The sequence below is a fragment of the Chiloscyllium punctatum genome, chromosome 12 (genome assembly GCF_047496795.1).
Source record: "Chiloscyllium punctatum isolate Juve2018m chromosome 12, sChiPun1.3, whole genome shotgun sequence".
NCBI classification, from domain to species: domain Eukaryota; kingdom Metazoa; phylum Chordata; class Chondrichthyes; order Orectolobiformes; family Hemiscylliidae; genus Chiloscyllium; species Chiloscyllium punctatum.
The window spans coordinates 96,361,730-96,376,565 of record NC_092750.1 but is presented as its reverse complement, the minus strand read 5'-3'; the positions used below and the strand labels follow the sequence as shown (position 1 = coordinate 96,376,565).

The 14,836-nt window shown below is 46.0% G+C and overlaps 1 long non-coding RNA gene across 2 annotated transcripts in view; it reads right to left on the bottom strand.

The window, feature by feature from the left end:
* The window catches only part of LOC140483965 (uncharacterized), a 60,118-nt gene extending 46,079 nt beyond the window's left edge, over window positions 1-14,039 (bottom strand). For both annotated transcript variants that reach the window (XR_011962105.1, XR_011962106.1), the window contains exons 1-2: window positions 14,018-14,039; window positions 7,502-7,610 (exon numbers count right to left, since the gene is read on the bottom strand). This is a non-coding gene — a long non-coding RNA (uncharacterized lncRNA). The remainder of the gene's footprint in view (window positions 1-7,501; window positions 7,611-14,017) is intronic.
* Between the last annotated feature and the right edge of the window lie 797 nt (window positions 14,040-14,836).

Below are 14,836 nucleotides of genomic sequence, written 5' to 3'. Positions count from 1 at the left end.
CGTTCTCACCGTGTTCCTTAATTAATTATTTCTTTTAAAAAAAACTAACTTATCTTTAAAAACGTTCATTGAACCAGCATCAAATGCTTCCCTGGGCAATGCACTCCATCAAGGTCAAGACGTTCCTTCTCAATTCACTCCTAAATTTGCTGCCTCTAACCTTGTGGTGATGCCCTCTTGTCCTAGCTTCACCTGCCAGTGGAAACATCCTCTCTACTTCTATTTTATTCGTTCCATTCATTATTTTATATCTATCCATTCTTCTGAATTCCAATTAATATAATCTCAATCTACTCAGTCTCTGTTAAGTCAAACCTCTCACCTCTGTAATCAACATAGTTATCCTCCTCTGCACCCCCTCTAGTGCCGGTACATCCTTGAGCAAGAAAGGAGACAGAAACTGCATGCAGTACTCCAGGTGTGGCCTCACCAGCACCCAATACAGCTGGAACATAACCTCTGCTTTTAAACACGATCCCTTCAGCAATGAAGGCCAAAATTCCATTTGCTTTCTGAATTGATTGTTGTACCTGGTGACTAACCCTCCTGCAGAAGGATGTTCAGGTGCCTCTGCATAGCAAATAATGTAACTTTTTTAAAATTCAAGTAATAATCGTTTTATTAATGTTACTCCAACCAAAGAATATGACTTTACATTTATGAATATAATATTTCACTTGCCAAACCATTGCCCACTCACATGTATCTATGTTCCCCTGCAAAGTTTCCCAGTCCTCCACACACTTTGTCCTGCTACTCATCTTAGTCTAATATGCAAACTTTGACACCCTACATGTGGTCCCCAACTCCAAATCATCTGAATCACTTCTAAATAATTGCAGTCCCAACACTGATCCGAGAGGCACGCTACTAGTTACTGATTGCCAGCCAGAATAAGGCTTATTTATCCCCACTCTTTGCTTCCTGTTAGTCAACCAATCTTGTATCCATGCTAATACTCTATCCCATGCACCCTTATATAAAGCAACAGCCACTTGCGTGGCACACTGTTGAAGGCCTTTTGGAAATCCACGTACACCGCATCCACTGGGTCACTGTTGTCCACCTTGTTCAAAATGTCTTCATAGATTTCCAAACGATTTGTCAAGCATGACCTGCCCTTTGTGAATCCATGCTCTGTCTGCCCAATGGGACAATTTGTATCGGGATTCCCTGCTATTTCTTCCTTGATAATAGACCCAAACATCTTTCCAACTGCAGAGAATAAACTAACTAGTGAAGAATTCCCTATCTTTTGTCCACCGCCTTTTCTTACAGTCCTTCCTTATCACTGGAATATGCCTTTGCTGAACACTTCCTAAAATGTCTTTGAAAATCTTTCACTGCTCATCAACTGTTCCACCATAAAATGTTTGTTTCCAGTCTACTTTATCCAGGTTCTCCCTCATTCTATTTTAGTTCCCCATGTTCAAGCACTGGACCAAGGTATTAGATTTTATCTTCGCACTGGAGAAGAAAGTGAGGACTGCAGATGCTGGAGCTCAGAGCTGAAAATGTGTTGCTGGAAAAGCGCAGCAGGTCAGGCAGCATCCAAGGAACAGGAGAATCGACGTTTTGGGCATAAGCCCTTCTTCAGGAATGAGGAAAGTGTGTCCAGCAGGCTAAGATAAAAGGTAGGGAGGAGGGATTTGGGGAAGGGGCGTTGGAAATGCGATAGGTGGAAGGAGGTCAAAGTGAGGGTGATAGGCCGGAGTGGGGGTGGGGGCGGAGAGGTCAGGAAAAAGTTTGCAGGCTAGGAAGGCGGAGCTGAGTTCGAGGGATTTGACTGAGAGAAGGTGGGGGGAGGAGAAATGAGGAAACTGGAGAAATCGGAATTCATCCCTTGTGGTTGGAGGGTTCCTAGGCGGAAGATGGGGTGCTCTTCCCCCAACCGTCGTGTTGCTATGGTCTGACAATGGAGGAGTCCAAGGACCTGCATGTGCTTGGAGTGGGAGGGAGAGTTGAAGTGTTGAGCCACAGTGGTTGTGTTGGTTGGTCCAGGTGTCCCAGAGGTGTTTTCTGAAACGTTCCGCAAGTAGGCGGCCTGTCTCCCCAATATAGAGGAGGCCACATCGGGTGCAACGGATGCAGTAAATGATGTGTGTGGAGGTGCAGGTGAATTTGTGGTGGATATGTAAGTATCCCTTGGGGCCTTGGAGGGAAGTAAGGGGTGGGGGGTGGGAGGTGTGGGCGCAGGTTTTGCATTTCTTGCGGTTGCAGGGGAAGGTGCTGGGAGTGGAGGTTGGGTTGGTGGGGGGTGTGGACCTGACGAGGGAGTCATGGAGGGAGTGGTCTTTTCGGAACGCTGATAGGGGAGGGGAGGGAAATATATCCCTGGGCGTGGGGTCCATTTGGAGGTGGCTGAAATGATGACGGTTGATACGCTGTATATGGAGGTTGGTGGGGTGTTAGGTGAGGACCAGTGGGGTTCTGTCCTGGTGGTGGTTGGAGGGGCGGGGCTCAAGGGTGGAGGAGCAGGAAGTGGAGGAGATGCGGTGTAGGGCATCGTCGACCACATCTGGGGGGAAATTGCGGTCTTTGAAGAAGGAGGCCATCTGGGTTGTACGGTATTGGAACTGGTCCTCCTGGGAGCAGATGCGGTGGAGACGAAGGAATTTGGAATATGGGATGGCGTTTTTTACAGGGGGCAGGGTGGGAGGAGGTGTAGTCTAGGTAGCTGTGGGAGTCGGTCGGTTTATAGTAAATGTCCGTGTTGATTCGGTCGCCCGAGATAGAAATGGAAAGATCTAGGAAGGGGAGGGAGGAGTCTGAGACAGTCCAGGTGAATTTGAGGTCGGGGTGGAAGGTGCTGGTAAAGTGGATGAACTGTTCAACCTCCTCGTGGGAGCATGAGGCAGCGCCGATACAGTCATTGATGTAGCGGAGGAAAAGGTGGAGAGTAGTGCCAGTGTAGTTGCGGAAGATGTTCCACATATCCTACGAAGAAGCAGGCATAGCTGGGGCCATGCGGGTGCTCATGGCTACTCCTTTGGTTTGGAGGAAATGGGAAGATTGGAAAGAGAAGTTGTTCAGGGTGAGGACCAGTTCAGTCAGTCGAAGGAGGGTGTCAGTGGAAGGATACTGGTTGGTACAGTGGGAAAGGAAGAAGCGGAGGGCTTTGAGTTCTTCGTGACGGGGAATGGAGGTGTATAGGAACTGGTGAAGATAAGGCGTTGGGGGCCGGGGAAACGAAAATCATGGAGGAGGTAGAGGGCGTGGGTGGTGTCCCGAACATAGGTGGGGAGTTCTTGGACTAAGGGGGACAGGACCGTGTCGAGGTATGCAGAGATGAGTTCGGTGGGGTAGAATCAGTCTGAGACAATGAGTCGGCCGGGGCAGTCATGTTTGTGGATTTTGAGCAGGAGGTAGAAACTGGCAGTGTGGGGTTGAGGGACTATGGGGTTGGAGGCAGTGGATGGGAGATCCCCTGAGGTGATGAGGTTATGGATGGTCTGGGAGATGATGGTTTGGTGGTGGGAGGTGGGGTCATGTTCAAGAGGGCAGTAGGAGGAGGTGTCCACAAGCTGGCGTTTAGCCTCAGCGGTCTAAAGGTCGGTGCGCCAAACTACTACTCCCTTGTCTGCCAGTTTGATAGTGAGGTTGGGGTTGGAACGGATGGAGTGGAAGGCTGCACGTCCCGAGGTGAGAGGTTGGAGTGGGTGAGAGGGGTGGAGAAGTTGAGGCGGTTAATGTCGCAGCGGCAGTTGGCTATGAAGAGATCGAGGGCAGGTAATTTATCTTCACACCTCTCCATATGTATTCTAACTTCAACTATACAGTGATCACTTCTTCCAAGAGGATTCCTAATTCTGAGGTCATTAATTATTCCTGTCTCATTGCACAGGGGCCAGATCTTGGATAGCTTGCTCCTTGTCGGTTACATTTCATACTGTTCAAAAAAACTATCATGTATACACTTAATGAACTCCTCAAGGCTACCCTGACTGAGCTGGTTCGACCAATCTACATGTAGATTAAAATCACCCATGGTAATAGACATGCCATTTTTACAGGCATCAGTTATTTCTTTGTTTATTGTCCATCCCAATGTGATGTTATTATTTGGCCGACACACTGCGCCTATCAGTGACTTTCTTGTTAGAATTTTGAAAGCATCATTTCTGTTTCCCCTAATGTACAGCAATAACAACAACTACTTGCTTTATATGGAATCTTTCACAATGGCAAATCTCCTAAGGTGTTTCATGGATGATCAAAACATTGATTAAGGAGAATGATTTTAAAATACATCTTAAAAGAGGCTAGAGAAGGTTAGGGAGGGTATTCCACAGACTTCTGCTCTTGACAGCTCCAATTGTGGAGTGATGCAGGTGGGGTGGGGTGGGTTGAAAAGGGAACGTGCAAAAGGGAAATGGAGGAGCGTAGGCAGTGCATAAGGTCTTAAGGACAGAGGAGGTTCCAGACTGAGTCTGTCTGTCATAGACAGTATGGCTGCCTCATGGAATTTGAAGCAACGCAATGGGCCCATGCATGTCATGTTAGTCAAGGACAGTATAACGGTGGCTGAGAGAACATTTGGGGAGGACTTGTCTACTGAAGTAGCGTGGGCTGAGGTTAGAAACAGGAGAGGGGAGGTCACATTGCTTGGATTTTTTATAGGCCACCACAGAGTTCCAGGGAGGGGGAAGAGAGGATTAGAAAAATTACTCTGGGTAGGAGTGAAAGTAACATGGTGGTGGTTATGGAAGACTTTAACTTCCCCAACATTGACTGGAAATGCTATAACTCTAGTACATTGGATGGATTAGTTTTTGTCCAATGTGTACAGGAGGGTTTCCTGACACAGTATGTCAAAGTGTTGACAAGAGGGGAGGCCACATTGGATCTGGTGCTTGGTCATGAACCAGACTCGGTGTTTGATTTAGGTGTAGGTGAGCACTTTGGAGAGAGTGATCATAATTCAGTTATGTTTAGTTTAGCAATGAAAATGGATAGGTACATGCCACAGGTGAAGACTTATCAATGGGGCAGTGGCAATTATAATGCGATTCTGCAAGAATTCGGATGCATAGGATGGGGTAGCGAAATGCAGTGGATGCAGACAATGGAAATGTGGAGCTGGTTTAAGGAACAGATATTGTGTGTCCTTGATAGGTATGTCCCTGTCAGGCAGGGAGGAAGTGATAAGGTAAGGGAACCGTGGTTTACCACAGAAATTGCATCTCTTGTTCAGAAGAAATTGGAGGCTTATGTGTTGATGAGACAAATGGTACAGATGAGGCGATGGAGACTTACAGATCAGCTCGGGAGGATTTAACGAGAGTTAAGAAGAGCAAAGAGAGGACATGAGCAGTCTTTAGCAAATAGAATAAAGGAGAACCCTAAAGCTTTCTATAGGTATGTGAGGAATAAACGATAGGGTAGGAATAGGGCCAATCAAAGACAGAAGTGGGAAGTTGAGTGTGGACACTGTGGAAATCGGAGAGGTGCTAAACAAACATTTCTCATTGGTTTTCACTCAGGAAAATTAGAATATTGTAGAAAATAATGAGGTAGAAGATGTTAGACTAGAAAGGATCGAGGTAGTTACGAACAGATGTTATCAATTCCAGAAGGATTGAAAGTAGACAAGTCCCCTGGGCTAGATGGGATTTATCCGTAGATTGTCTGGGAAGCTAGGGAGAAGTTAGCAAAGACTTCAGCTTTGATATTGAGTTGTCATTGCCTACAGGTTCAGTACCAGAGGACTGGATGATTGCAAATGTTATGCCCTTGATCAAGAAGGGCAGTAGAGATGACCCAGGTAATTATATACCAGTGAGCCTTACTTCTGTTGTAGGATAGGTTTTGGAAAGGATTATAAGAGACACTATTTGTAATCATCTGGCAAACAACAATATGATTTCAGATCGTCAATATGGTTTCGTCAAGGGCAGGTCGTGTCTCACAAACCTCATTGAGTTTTTCGAGAAACACACAGAGTAATAGACATGTAAACAGCTCCATATTTTGTTGACTCACATTTCTGGGATGTCAGGACTGATGGCTGAACAGGGACTCAATCTTCGTTTAATCCTCCTTTCCTTTGGCTTTCTGAGCCGCTAACTACATCACTAATATTCTACCTCCCATTCCCTGTCCTGAATCTGACCCATCTAAGCCTACACTTTAGTTCCCAACCCCTGCCAGACTAGTTACAAACTCACCAATAGAACTGGCAAAAGCCCCCACCAGATTTGTCTCAGCTCTGCCCAGGGGTAAACGGTCAGGCTGGTACAGGTCCCATCCAGAAACAGTCCCAGTGCCTGAAGAATCAAAACCCTTCTCTGGTACACCATTTCCCCAGCCACACATCCAGCTGATCTACCTTCTCATTCCTGCTCTCATTAGCACATGGCACTGGGAGTAAGTCTGACATTATTACAATTCAGGAGCTACATTTTAATGTATCTCTGCTCTCCCTATGTCCAGCTTTCAGGCCCTCATCCCTCTGTTTAGCGATGTTGTTGGTATCTGTGTGTTGCACCACCACGGCCTGTTTACCCTCCAGCTCCAGAATGTCCTGCAGCCACTCCATGATATCATGGATCTTGGCCCCAGTGAGAATACATACCATCCTCGATTCATGTCTGTGGGCACAGAAGTGCCTGGCTGTACCCCTGACTATTGAATCCCCTGTCACTATAGCCCTGCCACTCTCAGTCCTCTTGTTCTGAGCAGAGCTCTCTGTGGTGTCATGAACCTGGCTGTTGCTGATTTCCCGAGAAGCCACCCACCCATTCCCACCCTTACAGAATCCCAAGTGGTATACAGTATCTGTATGAGAAGGGGATAACAACAGGGGACTCTTGTACTCACTTCCTGAGCCTTTTACTTGATCTGATGTTCACCCATTCCCTTTCTGCCTGTGTAACCCTCATCTGCAGGGTGACTAACTCACTAAACGTGCTGTCCATAACATTCTCAGTATTGAAGATGCTCCACAGTGAGTCCACTCCAAGCTCCAGCTTTGAAAAGCAGTTTCCCAGTAGCTGCAGATGGGAACCCTTGCTGCACAAATAGCCGTCAGGGACACTGGAAGCGGCCCTTATTTCCCACATTGTGCAAGAGGAGCACACCACGGGTCTGAGGGCTCCTGTCACAACGTCTCTCTACATTCATCTAGTTACTCCCATTAAGAGAATTTAAATGAGTGAGTAACCTTCCTTCACTTCAAACATGTCCATTATAATAACAAAAAAAAATCTTTACTTAAGCTGATATGTCATACTTTAAACACTTAAATACTCCACAGGTACAGATTACAGATTAACATTATAAAGTGGATGATTGAGACTAAATCTGACAGTTCCTGCAAAAAGACGAGGTGTAATTTGGATAAATCTGTGCTCTCTCTCAGGCCAATACCTCCTTCCACAGCTAGGGGGCCAAGAATTGAACACACAGCCCAAGGGTGATCCAACCATGAACTCGAACATCTTTCTGCTTTTGGCTTGACAAAAATATTGAAGATATTTTCCCACAAACAGAACAAACAAACCTTTCTCGTTCCACAGTGAAATCCCAATGATATTCAGATCCTGAGGACTCTGCTGATTGTAGAAACTTGTTTATTGAGATCCCAGTCTCAATTATTCTCAATTAATATCCTATAAAATGAATTCACAAAACAAAGCTCACAGTCAGTGCAAGATGAATAGTGAAGACAAACACTTCTCTTCGTACGTGTTTAATGTGTAAATGCTCCTCTTTAAATCACCCCTCCCCCACCCAGGAAGAGGACACGTTCATGCTCCTTGCTGTACCTTGCCCCAAATAAAGATGGTGGCTAAAACCCAGGACCTCTCACTGCCTGAGGCCCTTTGCTGCAAATGTGGGACCAAGAGTTTCTAATTCAGACTAACGACCTGCCCAGAGTGTAACTAAACCCACCCAGTCTACACTGATACATTCCATCCGGTTTCTGCTGCCACTCTCCCCTTTCCCCTTTCCGCCTCCTACACACACCATGGGTTACCGCGGGTCCAGTGACCCTTCCTCAGAACAGATGACAGCTGGGAAAATTAGAATCCCTTCAGGAAACAGGCCCTTTGGCCCAACAATTCCACACCCACCCTCCGAAGTTTATCCCACCCAGACCCATTCTCCTATTCTATTACTCTCCATTTCCCCCGAACTAATGCACATCCCTGACCCCTACAGGAACCTTAGCTGGGCCAATTCACCGAACCTACAGATCTTTGGGCTACAGGAGATAGGGGTTAAAGAGTAAATAATAGGTGGGGACAGAGCCCAAAGAGACACAGGAACATTTGGAAAGATAAAGGAGTGGGAAGGTGGAAAGTTGTTAATGGAGGAGACAGGAACCTTCTAGCATTTCAGTGGCGGTGGTGGAAATGGTAGCTACATTGTGCCTGCAAAAAAGACCCTGAGCTTCCAGTTGCCTGCTCTTTAACACACAAGACTGTTCCCTGTCCAACATCTCTGTCTCATGCTTACTGCAGTGTTCCAGTGAAGCTTGATGCAAGCTGGAAGAACACTTCAGAACATACCCAAATGGCTTCCTATTTCAAGGACTGCAATTTCCCCTCACATGTGGTCAACAATGCCCTCCAGTGTATCTCCTCCACTTCCCACACCACTGCCCTTGAACCCCACCCCTCCAAATGCAACAAAGATGGAATCCCACCATCCTCACCTTCCACCCATAAACAACGCGTCATCCTCTGCTCTTTCCACCATCAGATCCAACCCCCTGAGATATATTTCCCTCCCCTCCCCTTTCAGCATTCCACAGAGACCATACCTTCTGTGACTTCCACGTTAGATCCACGGTCCCCACCAACCCACCCTCCACTCCAAGCACCTTCGCTTGTCACTGCAAGAGGTGGAGAACCTGTGCCCACACCTTCCCCTCACCTCCATCCAAGGCACCACTGGATCCTCCCACATCCAGCAAAGATTTCCCTGCCCACCCAAACACCTCACCTATTGTGTCCCTTGCTCTCAGGACGCCAAATTGTGGAATATTTCAGGGAACATTTCTGGGACACATGCACCAACCAACCCCACCTCCCTGTGGCCGACCACTTCGGCTACCCCTCACCCCCTCCGTCACCACGCTGCAAAGGACATGCAAGCCCTCCATCCCAAATCCGAGCCACCCGACACCTGGAGGAAGAACTCCTCATCTTCCATCTTGGGAACTTTCAACCACACGGCATCAAGGTTTCCTCATCTCCCACCCCCCAACTTATCTCAGATTCAACCCTCCAACTCAGCACTGGCCTCTTGAACAGTCCCACCTGCCCATCTTCCTTCCCAATTGTTCATTCCACCCTCTCACCACGACCCTCCATCTACAACCACCTATTGCCTCCCTAGCTCGCTTCCCCCAACCCCAAACACCCCTCCCTATTTATCTCTCAGCCGTATTCCACCACCCACATTTCTGATGAAGTGCTGACATTCCCAATACGTCAATTCTCCTGCTCCTTGGATGCTGCCTGACCTGCTGTGCTTTTCCAGAGCCACACTTTAACACAAACTGGAAGAACAACACTTCATCTCCCACTCGGGGACCCTGCAACCCTCTGGCTTCAACATCATATTCAATAAGTTTAGGTCCTGAAATCTCCCACGTCTGAGTGTCTTTGCCCCCTACCCCACATACCAGGCCTTGTTATTACGTAGCCTGCCAGTACACATTACCTATGGTTAGCCACTAACAGTGCCCATAAACAGCTATTCACCCTCCCCCCATCCGATCGTTATTCACTCCTTTGTCCAACTGCTCCTATCTCTCTCTTCGGAATCTATCCCCACTTATCATTTACTCCTTAACCCCTACCTTCTGCATAAAAACAGACTTTTTTTCTCAGTAACATCAGTTCCTGAGGAAGCGTCACTGGATTGAAAATGTGAACTGATTTCTTTTCACAGATGCTGCCAGATCTGTTGAGCTTTTCCAGTACCTTCTGGTTGTTGTATGTGATTTACAGCATCCGCAGTTCTTCTGGTTCTAATTTACCCGGAGTATCTAATTCAGGTCTAGCAGACTGAAACAGTGTTTATCAACCTTCCCAGTCCACACTAACTCCATCTCTCTCCCAGTATCTGCTGTCTCTCCCACTCCTTCACATTCAGTCCCCTCTCACAGTGACACTGCGCCTGCAAAGCTGATGGTCATGTGTTGGCCTGCTGGACCCACCCCTCATTCACTCCCATTGGCTGGAGGATCACGCCAACTCTCCTATTGGTTTGAAGCTGTGTCAATCAGCCAGGCCCCATTGTGACATGAGTGTTGGGATCCTCCCAGGTGCATCAGAGGCTGAGGGGTGACCTCATAGAGGTTTATAAAACCATGAGGGGCAATGGGTAGGATAAATAGACAAGGTCATTTCCCTGGGGTCGGGGAGTCCAGAATGAGGGGGCATAGGTTTAAGGTGAGAGGGGAAGAATTTAAAATGGATCTGAGGGGCAGTTTTTTTCCCCCACTGAGGTTGGTGCATGTATGGAGTCTTCTGTCAGGAAGTGGAGGATGTTGGTACAATTATACCATTTGGCATCTGGATGGGTACATGAACAGGAAGGGTGTAGAGTGATATGTACCAAGTGTTGGCAAATGGGTCTAGATTAGGTTGGGATATCTGGTCAGCATGGACCAGTTTAACCAAAGGGTTTATTTTCATGCTGTACATCTCTACGGCTCTGCCCTGGGATGAGCTTCATCATTCACAGTGAATGGGTCAGTATCACAGAGCACAGGGGCTGGAGGCTATTCAGCCCATTGGGACTGTACTCTCTCCCTCTGGAGATGGTGCCAGTCTATCCCAACTCACCTCCCATTTGGACATAGCGCTCCAAATCCTTCCTTAAAATTGTTAAATTTCAAATTTGTTTTGACAATAACTACTGAATCTGCATCCAGCTGTCGGTCATACTGTTGCAGATGCTCAGAACTTAGTGAGCAAAATAATCTTCACATTTTTCTTTGCATTATTTGTCAGTTACCTGAAAATAGTTACTAAAAATTGTGACATTAAAAATTTCTCACTCTATACCCTAGAAACAAATCAACTCCTGGTCGAAATCACTGCTTAACCTTCTCAGTTCCAAGGAGAATTGTCTGGCCTTCTGCTAACTCTCCATAAAAGAGAAACCTATATTAATTTTAATTTATTAGTGCCATAGAGATGTACAGCACTGAAACAGACCCTTCAGTTCAACTTGTCCATGCCAACCAGATATCCTAAATTAATCTCATCCCATATGTCAGCCCTTGGCCCATAGCCTTCTAAACCTTTCCCAATCACATATCCAGTGAGATGCCTTTTAAATGTTGTAACTGTACCGGCCTCCACACTTTCTCTGGCAGCTCATTCCATACACATACTACATTCAGCTTGAAACTTTGCCCCTAATATCCCTTTTCAATCTTTTCCCTCATGCCTATACTTTCTGGTTTTGGACTCACCTAAACAGGAATAAGACCCTGGCTGTTTACCCTATCCATGTCCCTCACGATTTTATCAACCACTATGGTCACCTCTCAGCATCCGATTCTCCAGTGAAAACAGCCTCAGTCTATTCAGCCTCTCCCTATAGCTCAATCCCTCAACCCTGGCAACATCTTTGCATTATTTCTGAATCCTTTCAAGTTTCACAATATCATTCCGATAGCGGGGAGACCAGGACTGAAAGCAGAATTCCAGAAGTGGCTGAATGAATGTCCTGTACAGCTGCACACTGATGTCACAACTCCTGTACTCAATGCACAGACCAATAAAGGCAAGTACACCAAACACTTTCTTCACTACCCTGCCTATCTATGATTCCACTTTCAAGGAATTATGAACCTGCACTCCAAGATCTCTTTGTTCAGCAACACTCCCCAGGACCTTCCCATTAAGTGTAGAAGTCCCACCCTGATTTGCTTTTCCAAAATGCTGATCCTCACATATATCTGAATTAAACTTCATTTGCCACTCCTCAGCCCATTTGATCAGAGTCTCATTGTACTTTCAGGTAACTTTGCTGTCCACTGCACCTCCAATTTTGGTGTCTATTGTAAACCTACTAACCATAGCTCCTATATTCACATAGAAATCATTTATATAAATGGCAAAAAGCAGTGGACCCAGTACCCAGCCTGACAGCATATTTCTCATCACAGGCTTCCAGTCCAAAAAGCATCCTCCACTATGACACTGACTGCTCAGCAAGGTTAGAGCTCATGGCATATAGGGAGATCTAACAATTTGGATACAGAACTGGCTCAAAGGCAGAAGACAGAGGGTGGTGATGGAGGGTCGCTTTTCAGACTGGAGGCCTGTGACTAGTGGAGTGTTACAAGGATCACTGCTGGATCCACTACCTTTCTTCATTTATATCAATGAGTTAGATGTGAACATCGGAGGTATAGTTAGTGAGATGGCACCAAAACTGGAGGTGTAGTGGACAGTGAAAAAGATTACCTCAGAGTATAATGGGATCTTGATCAGATGGGTGAATGGCTGAGGAGTGGCATTTTGGGAAAACAAATTTTAGTAGGAATTATACACTTAATGGTAAGGTCCTGAGGAGTGTTACTGAACAAAGAGACCTTGGAGTGCAGGTAGATAGGATAGTGAAGGCGCCATTTGGTATGCTTGCCTTTATCGGACTAAGTATTGAGTACAGGAGTTATGAGATCATGTTGCAGATGTACAGGACATTGGTTAGGCCACTTTTGGAATGTTGCGTACAAATCTGGTCTCCCTCCTATTGGAAGGATGTTGTGAAACTTGAAAGGGTTCAGAAAAGATTTACAAGAATGTTGCCAGGGTTGGAGGATTTGAGCTAGGCTGGGGGTTGAATAGAGGTTGAATTGACTGGGGCTGTTTTCCCTGCAGAGTCGGAGGCTGAGAGGTGATCTTATCGATGTATATAAAAACAAGAGGAGCATGGATAGGATAAATAGACAAAGTCTTTTCCCTGGCGTGGGGGATCCCAGCACTAGAAGACATAGGTTTATAGTACGAGGGCAAGACTTTAAAGAGACTTGAGAGGCAACGTTTTCACACAGAGGGTGGGACGTGTATGGAATGAGCTGCCAGAGGAAGTGGTAGAGTCCATTACGATTGCAACATTTAAAAGGCATCTTCATGTGTATATGAATAGGAAGGATATGGGCCGGGTGCTGACAGGTGGGACTAGATTACATTGGGATATCTGATCAGCATGTACTGGTTGGACCGACGGGTCTCTGTTTCTGTGCTGTCCATCTATGACTGACCTTCCAGCCAATTCCGTATTCAAACAGCTAGTTCCGCCAGAATTCTATGGTACTGAACCTGCTAACCAGTGTGTTATGTGAAACCTTGTGTCTTTCTCAAGTCCAAGTTACTGATTTCAATGCACAAAGCTATGCTGACTCTCCCTAATATTTTCTTGCTTTTCCAATGACACATAAATCCTGTCCCTGAGAATCCCTTCCAACAACTTCTCTGCCACTGACTTCAGGCTCACCAGTCTATAGTTCCCTGGCTTTTCCTTACCACCTTTCTCAAATAATGGCACCCATCTTCCAGCACCTCACCTGTGGCGATCGATGATACAAATATCGCAGCGAGGGGCCCGGCAAAAGCTTCCCTATTGACCCACAAAGTTCTGGGATACACCTGATCAGATTCAGGGATTTATCCATCTTTATGCATTTTAAGACATCCAGTACCACCTCCTCTGTAATATGTACACTTGCCAAGTTATCACTATTTATTTCTCCAACTTCTCGAACTTTCATATCCCCTTTCAGTAAAATCTGACATCAAATACTAAGAATCTCTCCCACCTCCTGCTGTTCCATAGACAGTCTTGTTGATCTTTGAGGGTCGCTATTCTCTGCCTAGTTATTCTTTTGTCTTTAGTGTATTTGTAGAATCTCTTTGGATTCTCCTTAAACCTATTTCCCAAAGCTATGTCATGTCCCCTTTTTTGCCTCCTGGTTTTCTGCGAGTATACTCCTACTTCTCTTATCATCCTCTATGGATTCACACAAACACAGTGGGGTCTGTACCTGACATATCCTTCCTTCATTTTCTTGACCAGAGCCTCAATTTCTCAGGTCATGCCGCATTCTCGATGCCTCCCAGCCTTGGCCTTAACGGGAACATACTATCTGCGTACTCTCATTGTCACAGGCCTATTGAGGCAATGGCAGATGAGGACAGAGAAACAATCATTATCAGTAAAGAGGTAGTGTCGGGAAAACTAACAACTCATCCTTTTCTCTATAATTCATCTCTAGCCTCAGAACTATCACTATCTCTGTATCAAAGACATCTTAAAATCTCTGCAACATCCTCCAATCTCTAATCTCCTCCAGTCTCAACACACTTTCTATCTTTAATCTTGTCCACCCTCTCAAATCTCTGTGATGTGCCTTTCTTTAATTCCAGCTTTCAGGATAACCCATTTTTATTTCAGATTCCTGCACCCAGAGCTCCACAATGTCCTGCTTAACCTCTGTCACATTTCCTCCAATAGACATTAATCAATCACGTATCATCTATTCTAATATCACCTTCTCTGACCTGGTTTCTATTGTGGCTTGTCATATTCCTATACTACGTGTCTGTGGTCTACATGACCGAAAACGGTTTTGTGGTCCATTGGGTTTATGCTGTAAAGAAATCTCCCAGCTAACTATTTTAATCCCATTTTCCAGCACAGAGCCCATCGACCTGTCAGCCTTGGGCTTGCAAGTATGTTCCTAAATAGATTTTAAATGCCTTCGGGATTTTGGTCTCTCACTCTCTTCCAGAGAGTGAGGTTTAGTGCAACTGTTGCTCTATGCTATCACCCACACAGTTCAGAGCAGCTGGGTCTGTGCGAA